This window comes from Marmota monax, unplaced genomic scaffold (assembly GCF_021218885.2).
Source record: "Marmota monax isolate L192 unplaced genomic scaffold, Marmota_monax_Labrador192_F-V1.1 WCK01_AAM20220418_F8-fsc00066, whole genome shotgun sequence".
NCBI classification, from domain to species: Eukaryota; Metazoa; Chordata; class Mammalia; order Rodentia; family Sciuridae; genus Marmota; species Marmota monax.
The window spans coordinates 916,705-930,713 of record NW_026692805.1 but is presented as its reverse complement, the minus strand read 5'-3'; the positions used below and the strand labels follow the sequence as shown (position 1 = coordinate 930,713).

The following is a 14,009-nucleotide window of genomic DNA, read 5'->3' as shown; positions in this document are numbered from 1 at the left end:
CACCATGATCAAGTAGGATTCATCCCTGGGATGCAAGGCTGGTTCAATATACAGAAATCAATAAATGTTATTCACCACATCAATAGACTTAAAAATAAGAACCATAGGATCATCTCGATAGATGCGGAAAAAGCATTCGACAAAGTACAGCATCCCTTTATGTTCAAAACTCTAGAAAAACTAGGGATAACAGGAACATACCTCAATATTGTAAAAGCAATCTATGCTAAGCCTCAGGCTAGCATCATTCTGAATGGAGAAAAATTGAAGGCATTCCCTCTAAAATCTGGAACAAGACAGGGATGCCCTCTCTCACCACTTCTGTTCAACATAGTTCTCGAAACACTGGCCAGAGCAATTAGACAGACGAAAGAAATTAAAGGCATCAAAATAGGAAAAGAAGAACTTAAATTATCACTATTTGCAGATGACATGATTCTATACCTGGCAGACCCAAAAGGGTCTACAAAGAAACTATTAGAGCTAATAAATGAATTCAGCAAAGTGGCAGGATATAAAATCAACACGCATAAATCAAAGGCATTCCTGTATATCAGCGACAAATCCTCTGAAATGGAAATGAGGACAACCACCCATTCACAATATCTTCAAAAAAAATAAAATACTTGGGAATCAACCTAACAAAAGAGGTGAAAGACTTATACAATGAAAACTACAGAACCCTAAAGAGAGAAATAGAAGAAGATCTTAGAAGATGGAAAAATATACCCTGTTCATGGATAGGCAGAACTAACATCATCAAAATGGCGATATTACCAAAAGTTCTCTATAGGTTTAATGCAATGCCAATCAAAATCCCAATGGCATTTCTTGTAGAAATAGAGAAAGCAATCATGAAATTCACATGGAAAAATAAAAGACCCAGAATAGCAAAAACAATGCTAAGCAGGAAGTGTGAATCAGGTGGTATAGCGATAGCAGACTTCAAACTATACTACAGAGCAATAGTAACAAAAACAGCATGGTACTGGTACCAAAACAGGCGGGTGGACCAATGGTACAGAATAGAGGACACAGAAACCAATCCACAAAACTACAACTATCTTATATTTGATAAAGGGGCTAAAAGCATGCAATGGAGGAAGGATAGCATCTTCAACAAATGGTGCTGGGAAAACTGGAAATCCATATGCAACAAAATGAAACTGAATCCCTTTCTCTCGCCATGCACAAAAGTTAATTCAAAATGGACCAAGGAGCTTGATATCAAATCAGAGACACACCGACTGATAGAAGAAAAAGTTGGCTACGATCTACATACTGTGGGGTCGGGCTCCAAATTCCTCAATAGGACACCCATAGCACAAAACTTAATAACTAGAATCAACAAATGGGACTTACTCAAACTAAAAAGTTTTTTCTCAGCAAGAGAAACAATAAGAGAGGTAAATAGGGAGCCTACATCCTGGGAACAAATCTTTACTCCTCACACTTCAGATAGATCCCTAATATCCAGAGTATACAAAGAACTCAAAAAATTAGACAATAAGAGAACAAACAACCCAATCAACAAATGGGCCAAGGACCTGAACAGACACTTCTCAGAGGAGGACATACAATCAATCAACAAGTACATGAAAAAATGCTCACCATCTCTAGCAGTCAGAGAAATGCAAATCAAAACCACCCTAAGATACCATCTCACTCCAGTTAGATTGGCAGCCATTACGAAGTCAAACAACAACAAGTGCTGGCGAGGATGTGGGGAAAAGGGTACACTTGTACATTGCTGGTGGGACTGCAAATTGGTGCAGCCAATTTGGAAAGCAGTATGGAGATTTCTTGGAAAGCTGGGAATGGAGCCACCATTTGACCCAGCTATTCCCCTTCTCGGTCTATTCCCTAAAGACCTAAAAAGAGCATGCTACAGGGACACTGCTACATCCATGTTCATTGCAGCACAATTCACAATATCAAGACTGTGGAACCAACCTAGATGCCCTTCAATAGACGAATGGATAAAAAAAAATGTGGCATTTATACACAATGTAACTCTGCATTAAAAAATGACAAAATCATGGAATTTGCAGGGAAATGGATGGCATTAGAGCAGATTATGCTAAGTGAAGCTAGCCAATCCCTAAAAAACAAATACCAAATATCTTCTTTGATATAAGGAGAGTAACCAAGAACAGAGTAGGGACGAAGAGCAGGAGAAGAAGATTAACAGTAAACAGGGATGAGAGGTGGGAGGGAAAGGGAGGGAGAAGGGAAATTGCATGGAAATGGAAGGAGACCCTCAGGGTTATACAAAAGTACATACAAGAGGAAGTGAGGGGAAAGGGAAAAATAATACAAGGGGGAGAAATGAATGACAGTAGAGGGGGTAGAGAGAGAAGAGGGGAGGGGAGAGGAGGGGAGGGGGGATAGTAGAGGATAGGAAAGGCAGCAGAACACAACAGACACTAGTATGGCAATATGTAAATCGATGGATGTGTAACTGATGTGATTCTGCAATCCGTATATGGGGTAAAAATGGGAGTTCATAACCCACTTGAATCAAAGTGTGAAATATGATATATCAAGAACCATGTAATGTCTTGAACAACCAACAATAAAAAAAAATAAAAAAAGAAAAAGAAAAAAAATAAATAAATGAGATGGACTCAAACTAAAAAGTTTCTTCTCAGCAAAAGAAAACATCTGTGAGGTTAGAATAGAGATCCTACGTCTTGGAAGCAAATCTTTACTCCTCACACATCAGATAGAGCACTAATCTCTAGGGTATATAAAGAACTCAAAAAGCTAAACACAGAAAAAACAAATAACCCAACCAATAAATGGGCCAAGGACCTGAAGAGACACTTCTCAGAAGATGATATACAATCAATCAACAAATACATGAAAAAAATATTCATCATCACTAGCAATTAGAGAAATTCAAATGTGGGGGGAAAGGTACACTTATACATTGCTAGTAGGACTGTAAATTGGTGCAGCCAATATGGAAAGCAGTATGGAGATTTATTGAAAAATTGGGAATGAAGCCACCATTTGACCTAGCTATCTCTCTCCTTGGTCTATATCCAAAGGACTTAAAAACAACATACTATAGGGACACAGCCACATCAATGTTTATAGCAGCATAATTCACAATAGCTAAACTGTGGAACCAACCTAGATGCCCTTCAATAGATGAATGGATAAAGAAACTGTAATATATATACACAATGGAATACTACTCATCAATAAAAGAGAATAAAATCATGGCATTTTCAGGTAAATGGATGGAATTAGAGAAGATAATGCTAAGTAGAGTTAGCCAATCCCCAAAAACTAAATGCCAAATGTTTTCTTTGATATAAAGAAGCTAACTCACAGTGGAATAGGGAGCAGGAGCGTGGGAGGAATAGACAAACTCTAGATGGGTAGAGGGGTTGGAGGGGAAGGGAGGGGGCATGGGGTTATTAATGATGGTGCAATGTGATGGACATTATTATCCAAAGTACAGGTATGAAGACACGAATTGGTGTGAATATACTGTGTATACATCCAGATTTATAAAAAATTGTGCTCTTATATGTGTAATAAGAATTGTAATGCATTCTGCTGTCATATATAAATAAATTTTTAAAAAAGAATTAAAACTCCCATCTTTGCCCAAAGTTTTGAGCACTTCAGTAGAAATAAGCCTTTTATTTCTTAGTAATATTTTTTCTTATTTTTCCCCATACTCCCAGGTTTTTATCTCTTTCATCCTTACTTATTATAATGTTAAATTCATAAAAATTTATCAATATCATGTCATTGTATTATACTAATTCTTACTTTTTTCAGTTATCCCTGATTTTCAGTGGATATATGTGGTGTGTATGTGTGTGTGTGTCTTTTTCACTCTATGGATAGGTTTGAAAAAATATATGTAAATTCCTATGATTTTGCTTTCATAGTAATGGCTTTCTTCTAGTCTTGTTTATTATTTAGTCTTGATTTGACATAAACAGTTCACTTAGAAATGGATTCAATTTGTTTTGAACTTGGAGTTGGTGGTTCGGTTCGTTAATTCTTCTCCCTCTTAACTCATATATTCACTCTTATCCCCCAATAACAACCAACTTTTACTGTACTAACTTCCTTTATTTCATTTTTATTACTATGTTTTCTTGTTCCTTCTTTTTTATAGCTGAAATGTGTTACATACATACTCCATTCTCCTCTGGGTCCTTTTGTAAATATTTCAATTCTTCTCTCACCTTCCCACTCTATTTTCTCCTTACTTAAGAAACTATAATTCAAATAAACAATAGATTTTAGAGTTTATGCAATTTCTACCCCATTAATATTGATTTTTAGTAGAGTGGATGAAATAGTAGACACCTGCAGTAGAATGCCTGATCTAGTTCAGTTTTTTATTGTTAGTATGGATGTAAATGCTGGCATCAATATTTTTATATAGGTGGAAATGAGTGTTGCAGATTTTTAATTACACCCTGGATATTTGTCTTAAGGCAGTTCATCTGTTACTGACATGTATGCTATTCCTGGCTCCCCAATCCCTCCAAGAAGGGGAACACAAGGAAGAGATTCTGTTGCCAAGAAATTCAAGTCATGATCATCAGTGAATCTCATCCCACACATGATCTAGCCCAACCCCAGCCTTAATGTTATTTCAATTCGTAGAATTAAAGAAATCACAACACCCAACCACCACCGGGCCTTCAGCAGGTCAAACAGAGGGGAAGTTCAGGTCCCACCAATTACATTCACTTATATGTCAAAAAAGAGAAAAATCCTGGAATAAAAATGAACTACACACGTAAAAGAGGAAGGGGAATCCGTCTCAATTGATACAAAAGTCAAAGTCCCCTAAAAACATGTAGAAACAGTCAAACAAATCTGCACCAAAGTGTCACTTGCCCTGACATGGCACTGGCCTGAAGGGCAGCAGGCCAGTGCCATGTCAGGGCAAGTGACAATTCCCCAACAAATAATCCCACTGATAAGAAGTTGGATGAAATTCCAGAGAAAGATTTAAAAAATTCAAATGTTCAGTGAATTAAAAGAAGATCTAATGATTGAATTCAAACAAAATGCAGGAAATAAAAGACCATTTCAATAAAGAAATGGAAATATTAAAAAGAAAGTAATCAAAACTCTCAGGAATGAAAGATAGAATGAATCCAATTAAAAATTCAATTGAAAGCATCACCAACGGATTAGATTGCAAGGAAAACACAACTTTGGCCCTTGCACACAGTACTTCCAGCTTTGAAGGCAGGGTACAAGCTGTAAGGTAGGCCGACTGGTCCCTGCTGAGAAGGGGCAGCAGAACAGTTGAGTGGCTACCTGGCAGCCTGGGTGGATTGGAGCATGGGTGGTCAGCACTGACCATGGCCATGTGGTGCCTACCACGTACATGTGGCAGGCCTGAAGGGCAGCAGGCCAGTGCCATGTCAGGGCAAGTCAACCCATCACACCACAGAAATACAGCCTGCAACACAGTGGCATGCAGGAAGCAGAAGCCCACTCTGAGTAGCACTGCAGCCCAATCCATCAACCTCAACCTCCTCCACCTTCCTGAACTGCAAGACAAAATGGAAGTTGCACAGACTTAAATGAAAGTTGGGACTCAAGAATTGACCGATAACTATTAACAATAAGGAACTGAATAAATAAGTTTTCAAAAGAGAAGTTTGGGGATGCATTAAGAATATTCTTTTCTCTGGAAATTTTTCTGCTGGACTAAAACAAGACATTTTTAATTATTTTCTGGAGTCTACAGTGTTTTTTACTAATAGGATTAAATCATTGGGCAGCTGGTATACAAAGGTTATAATTTATAAACATATAGAAAATGATATGTAAAAATAATCTACAAAAAAACGATTTGACCCATAGCTTTACTATGTTTCCAATCCCTAATTAGCATATATTTGGGCCAACACCATTAGTTCATTTCTAGACCCTTATAAGCCTGAGTGTGGAAAAATTACAGTTAAACTAAATGCTAAATTAACTCCTACACTAGCACACTTGGAAGGAAAAGAAAAATCTGCTATACAATCCCCTCTTACACTACAAGACTTCTGTTGCTGTTCTTCAATAAATCCTACTCTCACACTCACTCATCCTGGTCTGTAGATTTTATTCTTTGAATTCAAAAGACATGAACTCAGAAAGAAGAAGAAATTGATGATGAGATGCTGCTGGAGTTTGTTGCAAAACTGGAGAGCACGGCCCACCATTAAGAGCTGCAGCATTTCTTGGGTGCAGAGGCCTGAAGCTTGTACAGACCCCACCTGCCAGTAAGAAGCAGTGAATTTAGTCTCATATCAAAACTCCAGTTTCATCTTTTGGTGCTCAATGTTGGGCATTTTCAAAAAGGTGAATGAAATGGATCAACAAAACTATCAAAAATGAAATACTCACTTGGGGATCCTGGAAAATTCTTTATGTTCTTCATATTTTATTGTGTTAACTAAAACTATTCTTTTTTCCAGAGTTCTATACTCCCTTTAGAAACATCTCTCTCTCTCAATCATAAATACCAGGCACCTTTCAGCCTATAAAAAGTGGATCAAGCAGCCATCCATCTGAAGGCACAAATGACAGGCTTACTAGAGGAGGTTTGCTCAATCCCCTTCATCTCTGACTTAGGAATGTTTGTCAAGCTTTGCTCAGCTTCTCACCAGAGGACACAAACCTACAGATTAGTTCAAGTGTCTGCTTCTTCCTTTCAATTTCAGATTGACTTGGCCCAATGGTGGGACCAAGATTTCATATTGACTTGGCCCAATTGGTGCAACCACTATGGAAAGCAGTATGGATATTCCTGAGAAAACTTGGTATGGAACCATCATTTGACCCAGCTATCCCACTCCTAGGTTTATACCAAGGGACTTAAAATCAGCATACTACAGTGATGCAGCCACATCAATATTTATAGCAATTCAATGCACAATAGCTAAACTGTGGAACCACCCTAGGTGCTATTCAACAGATGAATAGATAAAGTCTGGAATATTACTCAGACTTAAAGAAGAATAAAATTGTGGCATCTGCTGGTAAATGAATGGAGCTGGAGAAAATCATGCTAAGCAAAATAAGCCAATCCCAAAGAACGAAAGGCCGAATATTTTCTTTCATATGCAGATGTTAATTCATAATAAGGAAGGGGTAGGGAAGAATAGAGTTACTTTGGATCAGACAGAGGAGAGGAAAAGGAGGGAAGAGTGTGGATGTAGGAATGATAGTAGAATGAATCAGATATTATGATCCTCTGTGCATATGTGATTACATGACTTGTGTAACTTAACATCATGTACAACCAGAAGAATGATGTATGATGTGTCAAAATTCATTCTACTGTCATGTATAACTAATTACAACAAATAAAAGTAAATAAATAAAAAGTAAATTTTAAAAAAAATGAAATACTCACTTGGGGATTCTTGAAAATGCTTTCTGTTCTTCATATTTTATTGTGTTAACTAAAACTATTCTTTTTTCCCCATTCATATTTTAGTTTCTTTGTCCAACCCCCTACTCCAAAAATGTATTCAGTCTAGCTAAATAAAATTACTGCTTTGAAATTCTCAAAATAAAAAATGATTAAAAGAATTCCTCTAGGACAAAAAAACCCTGGCTATAGTACCTCCAGAATTGAGGATAAATAGTAGAGAAAAAAAACAGGATTTCTCCTTTTAAGAGGGAGATCACACAAAGCAAATGGATTTAGGGTCATGCATTGGTAAGGGTAACCAATCCAACCATTCCATATCCTAGACAGGCCTCAATATGTGATCACTCACATTTTGAGAATCACAGGAGATAAAGGAAACACTAAATACTTTGCATCGATAACTGTGACTAATCTAACAAGCAGGCCTCAACATGTGGTCGCTCACATTTTGAGGATCACAGGAAGTTTTAGGTACTTTGCATTGGTAAGAGTGACTAATCCAATCAGCAGGCCTCAATCCATGGTCACTCATGTTTTGAGAATCACAAGATTTATGTTACATTGATAAGAGCAACTAATCCAAGCAACAAGATTCAAGGGATGAGCAACAATGGTTTTGAGGCCCACAGGGAAGTGAGAGATGCAATATTCCCCCTCATCTTCAGATGGGTAATATCATTTGGCACAAGAACTGGGATTCCTTTGACCCTCAATCCCTGGGAAGAAATGCCTAATAATTTTCTGTACTCAAGTCTTACCCAAATACCAGTTGGAGGATGGGGAGAGACGCCCCAAGGGAAACAAATTACAACATGATATTACAGCTAGATCTGCATGAGCAATTTCCCAAATTGGTTTAAGTCCAATGGGGGGATAAAAGGTGTTCCTTGTAAATACATGTCACTATAAAACTTTCTTGTACTCTGGGATTCTGCAGAAAGGGGGAGACTTCAGACCAGAAGGATCAGATGTTCCATATGTTCCTTTATTAGGATAATTATAGTCATTTCATTTTTTAGGAAATGCTCTGAATTTTGAGCTCAGTTTTCCTGGTGAATTTACCTTTGGTCCTACACACTTAAATGAATATTTTTTCCATCAGTCTTGTTTTGTTTGGAATTTAGCGGTAGTGATGGAGGAAGTGAACCCAACTCCTATGCAGGACAAGAGGCCACCTGAACCTTTGAGTTCAGTATGCTCCACTGCTGACATACTTTATTCTTAATATTCCCAAAAGCACAGGTCCTCCCCCTATGTTTACGTCATCATGTAAAAAAACTGTAATAGGCTTTATTTTATATCTAAGGGATTTTAGACATTGTATTATCTCTTTTTCTGTCTTCTATACCCAGTGAAAGCTATCAAACTTTTGTTTCCTATCTGTTTTATGTATATTTCTACATACCTGTGTGTGGTATACATAGTACTAGAATTGGCTTATAGAAATGTGACCACTCACAAGTTAAGAGAAATGGATCCCCAAAAAGGCCCTGTCCTCACAACATCTCAGCTCTTGAAACTCCTGGTGAGAGAGTAATGTTTTCTATCATCTTCATGATATTCATGTGATGCAACATTTATTTTGTATTAATCTTATTGCAGTACTCATGTCTTTTTGTTTTTCTCATAGAAGTACCCACCTCCAGATGACTTCACAACCTGTTCTTTCAAAACAAGACTTTTCATGGACCCCTTGACTGACCCAAAACATTCCTAAGAGGGAAATTCAAACTGTTTGCCCCATCCCACATTGCCCCCTCTCAGCTTGAAGCAGCCAGAGCAGTCATCATCTTTATCATCTACTAGAAGTTAGAGTCAAGATCTCAAAATGGGGACTGAAAGCAGGGGACAAAAATGACAGTAAATATAGATAATAAATAATTGGGTAAGAATATGAAGAGAGAACCTACAGAATGGTAGAAATTTTTCCTAGTTATTCATCTGAAAAAGAATTAATATGTAGAATATATAAAGAACTCAAAAAACCAAATAGCCCAATTAACAAATAAGCAAATGAATTAAACAGACACTTCTCAAAAGAAGAAATACAAATGGCCAACAATATATGAAAAAAAAATGTTCAACAGCTTAGCAATTAGTGAAATGCTAATCAAAACTACACTGAGATTTCATCTCACACCAGTCAGGATGGCAGTCATCAAAAATATCTTCTCTGATCCTTATGAGAATTTTGTTTTGAAAAATGTGGTTGCTCCAATTAAAGGCCTTAGTTAAGACAAACTGTGTAGGCCAAGGACTTCTCAAACACCATTAATTAGAAATTTGTGTTGCTCCTCCCAGTGGTTGGGTAACTGAGGGCCTTGCAGGAGGGGTACAGCTGGCCTGGGGTGCTGTTTCCCTGGGGAACAGTTTCTTGTCAGATTGTGGCTGGTGCTATGGTCCTGTCTCCCTGGATGTGTAGGCTTGGGGAGCTGTGACAGCCTGTCAGTACTGCTGAAAATGAGACCACCTGCAGTACCAAGTTGCTTACAGAGTAATTCCTTGAAAAAAAACAAAATTCATGCCACCATGAAGAAGCAATCCAAATTTGAATGAAGAGATTACAGAACTGAATCCAGATATAAAATTATTTGAGGGTGCTGCAAATACTGCCTTTCTCCAGTCACAGGATGATTCTGGAGTATGCAACTGAAATCTTTTGCCTGCTGAAGGAAGCACTAAAGAAGTTAATGATGAGAGTAATTAGAGCAGAAAATATTGTTTTGAAATATCTGTGGTGGCAACACTAGGTCCACCTCATTTGGTGCAAACTTGGATAAACTAGCACAAGCTGGTATCAGCTCTCTACAGGTAATGTTGGAACGCTGCCTTGCCACTATTCCAGGAAGATACAACAAGAGGGCTTTATATTCTCAACACAGCATTGCTATAAAACAAAGAAAAAACATGAATTAATACATGTTATGGGGGCTGGGGATATGGCTCAAGTAGTAGCACACTCGCCTGGCATGTATGAGGCACTGGGTTCAATCCTCAGCACCACATAAAAGATAAAAATAAAGATATTGTGTCCACCTAAAGCTAAAAAATAATTTTTTTAAAAAAAATACATGTTATGTAAAAATCCTTGTCACCATCACTTTCTTCTATTGGTTCAAGAATGACATTGTCTCCATTTTCCACTCCAAGGAGAGATGATTTTTCTTCTTCATGAAAGTAGAGAGCACTGTTGGTCACTATTAAGGTATAACCCTCAGGTCTGCAAATGTCCTTGAAAGAAGGACATCAGATAATTTTAGAGAAATCAATTTTGGATTATAAATGTTCAGCAGAAGAGGAATGGATGGGAAAGAAGGCAGCTCTGGAGAAGAGCTGCTAAGGGCAAAAATTGATATGGAGAAGCTGAAAGCAATTTGCTCTGGGCATGATCTACCTGGCTATAATAGTCTCTAAGATTTTTTTCAATCTTGCAATTGATGATTTTAATTCTGTCCAAAATTACTTTGGGAATATCCTGAAATCAAATAGATATTGAAAATGTTGTTAATCTCAATTATAAAAAACTTCTTGACATGATTTTCTTTTCTTGGCATAATTTTTAAATTATTTGATTTTCTTCTTAAGTATTAAAACTTACTGATTGGTCATATTTTTTCATACTTTCTCCCAATTTATTCTGTACAACATTCATTTTCTGACTTTGTAGACAGTGTTTTATTTTAATCATTAAAATATATACAATTCGGATTCCACCTCTTGGGTCCCCTTCTTCCTCCGGGAGAAGTCTTTTCTGCTGTCCTTTAATAAACTTCTAATTTCTACTCTGACCTTGCCTCGGCGTGCTTCTTTGGTGTTATTCTTCAACACTGGGGAAGCAAGGACTCGTCACCAGTCAACAGCGGTAACATATTGGAGGTCCCAGACCGAGATTCTACACCGAGGTAAGTGCACGCACCCCATGTCTGTTTGAGGTGCATCTTTCTCTATTTCTTTCTGGAGGGTAAGGTGGGCACCTGATGGCTACTTAAACGCAATTAGTGCAGCCGCCACTCTTCAAGACTCGGGTGAGAGGTTTCCCGGCCTAGGCAGCTCTCAATCACCTGTTCAATACAGAGCAGGCATGTTGGGTTCTGCCAAAGCTGCTTCCAACTTTTCTGTCTGGGCCTGGAGAGCAATTGGCGTGAGTACACAGTGTCCCGAATCCCGATCTGCCTTGGATGCGTGGAGGTGGAGGAAGGAGTTTGGAACAACTGCGGAATTCCGGTCTGGGCTACACTCAGATGATTCCTAAGGTTCCTTTCTCTTGAGCCCCCTTCTGATGGCCCTCAGGGGTATCTAGGGTGATCGGTAGATGAATGGCACTGAGGGAAAGCCCCAATCACATTTGCCTCCGTATGGGCCATGCAACACTCCCAACCTCGCATCCATTCCTCCTGGATGCTCCCCTTCCTTCGCAGGTCAGAAATGTTAGCAATTCAGGTTGTAGGACTGAGAGAAAGGCATGGGATAATTAGCAAAATCTGCCCAGGTTCCCTAAGATGCATAGGTAACTTCAACTAGTCTGTTTTACCACCCCAATGTTTAAAATGTGTTGTGTTCCTTAAGCTACTAGAGAGGCATTTTTAGAATCAACTCCTCCGGTAATCTGCTACCTTACAACCAGTAGATATCCCTTAACACTTAGGCGGCTCCTTCAGTCTACAGAGCAAAGGCAACAAAGAGCGCATGTTTCTCTTTTGCAATGGGTTTTTAGTGGCCGGGAGGATAAGCAGTAATGCCCTTAAGTCTGAATCCTCCCAGGGTCTCTGGCACAGGGCAAACTGAGACCCTAGCACTTTGCTAAAGGGGACCAGAAACCCCTTGGCAAAGCAAGGTGAGAGACGGGTTTTCTGGACCATTTAGGAAGCTCAAGCTTAGGGAGACGTCCCTAATGAGAACAGTTTTCTCTGGCGCGGCATGGGCACCTGAGTCCTGTTTTCTTCTCACTCAGGAGCTTCTCTCTCTCCAATACGCCAGGTGCACCACTAGCCTGCGTATTGAAAAATTGGGATAAATTTGAACCTCAGATGCTCAAGAAAAAGCGCCTCATTTTCTTGGCCTGGCCTCAATACAAACTCTGAAGAAACCTGGCCACCAGAGGGAAATATCAATTTTAATACAATTTTACAGTTTGATAAAATTTACAAAAAAGGAAATGGTGTGAGGTGCTGTATGTTCAGATTTTCTTTGCTCTAAGGGAAAATCCTAAATTATGCCAACAGTGTAAAGTAGACTTAGCTATGATATCTGCCATGAAGAGAAAAAAATCTTGGACTCACTGAGGAAAAAGAATCAGGAGAAAAATTTGGGCCGATCAAAGTACATACCCCCTTCCCCCTTCAAGACCTAAGGCAGATAAAAACTGACTCTAGTGGAAAGTTAAGAGATATGCCAGATTGCCTGGGATTGGATCTATCCAAAGGAGCTAATCCTGTAAGTAAAAGGGAAACTGAGGATTCCCAGCAGCTGCCAGAGCCATTTTCGCTTTGGGGAATTTCCTCATTCTTCCCTGCACTGTAAGGATTGCTCCATCTCTGTCCACTTAAAAAGAAGGGACACTGAATGCAGTAAAGTCAGTCACACTGAGACCCTTGATTTTACACCTCTGTGAAAACATCTGGTCCACTCATGGGAAATCTATGGTGCCACTGATAGGAGTCATAATTAAATGGAAGTTAAAAACCTGGAGAGATTTTTCTCTTATCTGGTCTCTCTATTTTAAAGGTTATTATAGATTGTTTCTTGGGGATGATCTTGGCTAAATGTGTGTCTAAAAGATGATTTTTTTATTGTAACAATCTGGTATCTAAATGAGTTTGAAGCATTGCATAATCTTGCAGTTAAAAGTTGGGGTTAGGTAACTGTTTAGTTTGTGATTCCAGATAATTCATGCCGGAGAACTTAAATACTTAGGATAGAAAATTAAAAGAATTCTACTTCCAAGTTGGCAAGTAACTCCCGATCATTTAGTTTTATTTTGAACTGGGTAGCCTGAGAAGATTTCACTAGGTATACCAGTGCATTAACTTGGGCAAGGATAGTAAATTATGATATGGTATCTGTTCCCCTCAGTGTGTAAGATTTAGGAAAAATGTTGAATTGGAACGTTGGTCTGGCTTATTGAAATAACATTGAATAGCAACAGTCTTAAATTTTTAAAGCTTAATTTTGGATATACATGGTAGTGTGTGGTTCTCAAGATTTTTTTCAGGTGATTTAATGTAACTTAATACTACTTTAGGAACTTCAGAACAAAGGAAGTGACTTAATGATCCTAAAGAAATTTCTTCTGATGGTAGAGATCCTATTTTCAGTTTTGTGTGAGCAAGTTTTTCTAGTGTAGGAAAATGTAAAGGTATGAAATTTTGTAAATTGTATCTTAAACTTGTATCATAATTTTCAACATCCAAACCTGAAAATTGTGACTTATGGTTAAAATGCCTTAGGCATGAGGTTTCTGCTCAGAATTCCAGTTTTCCCAGTTCCTTCCAGACCTCAGCCAGGACTTAAACTGATATGCAAATAGAAGAAGCCTGGGGCTCAACAGAGGGCAGATTTCAGGCCCAAGGAAAAAAAAAAAGAGTAA

General features: G+C 38.3%; 1 pseudogene; it reads left to right on the top strand.

Moving 5' to 3' along the window:
• The first annotated feature begins 9,883 nt into the window (after nucleotides 1-9,883).
• Nucleotides 9,884-10,238, top strand: LOC124095161 (DNA repair and recombination protein RAD54B-like; annotated as a pseudogene).
• Nucleotides 10,239-14,009: the final 3,771 nt, after the last annotated feature.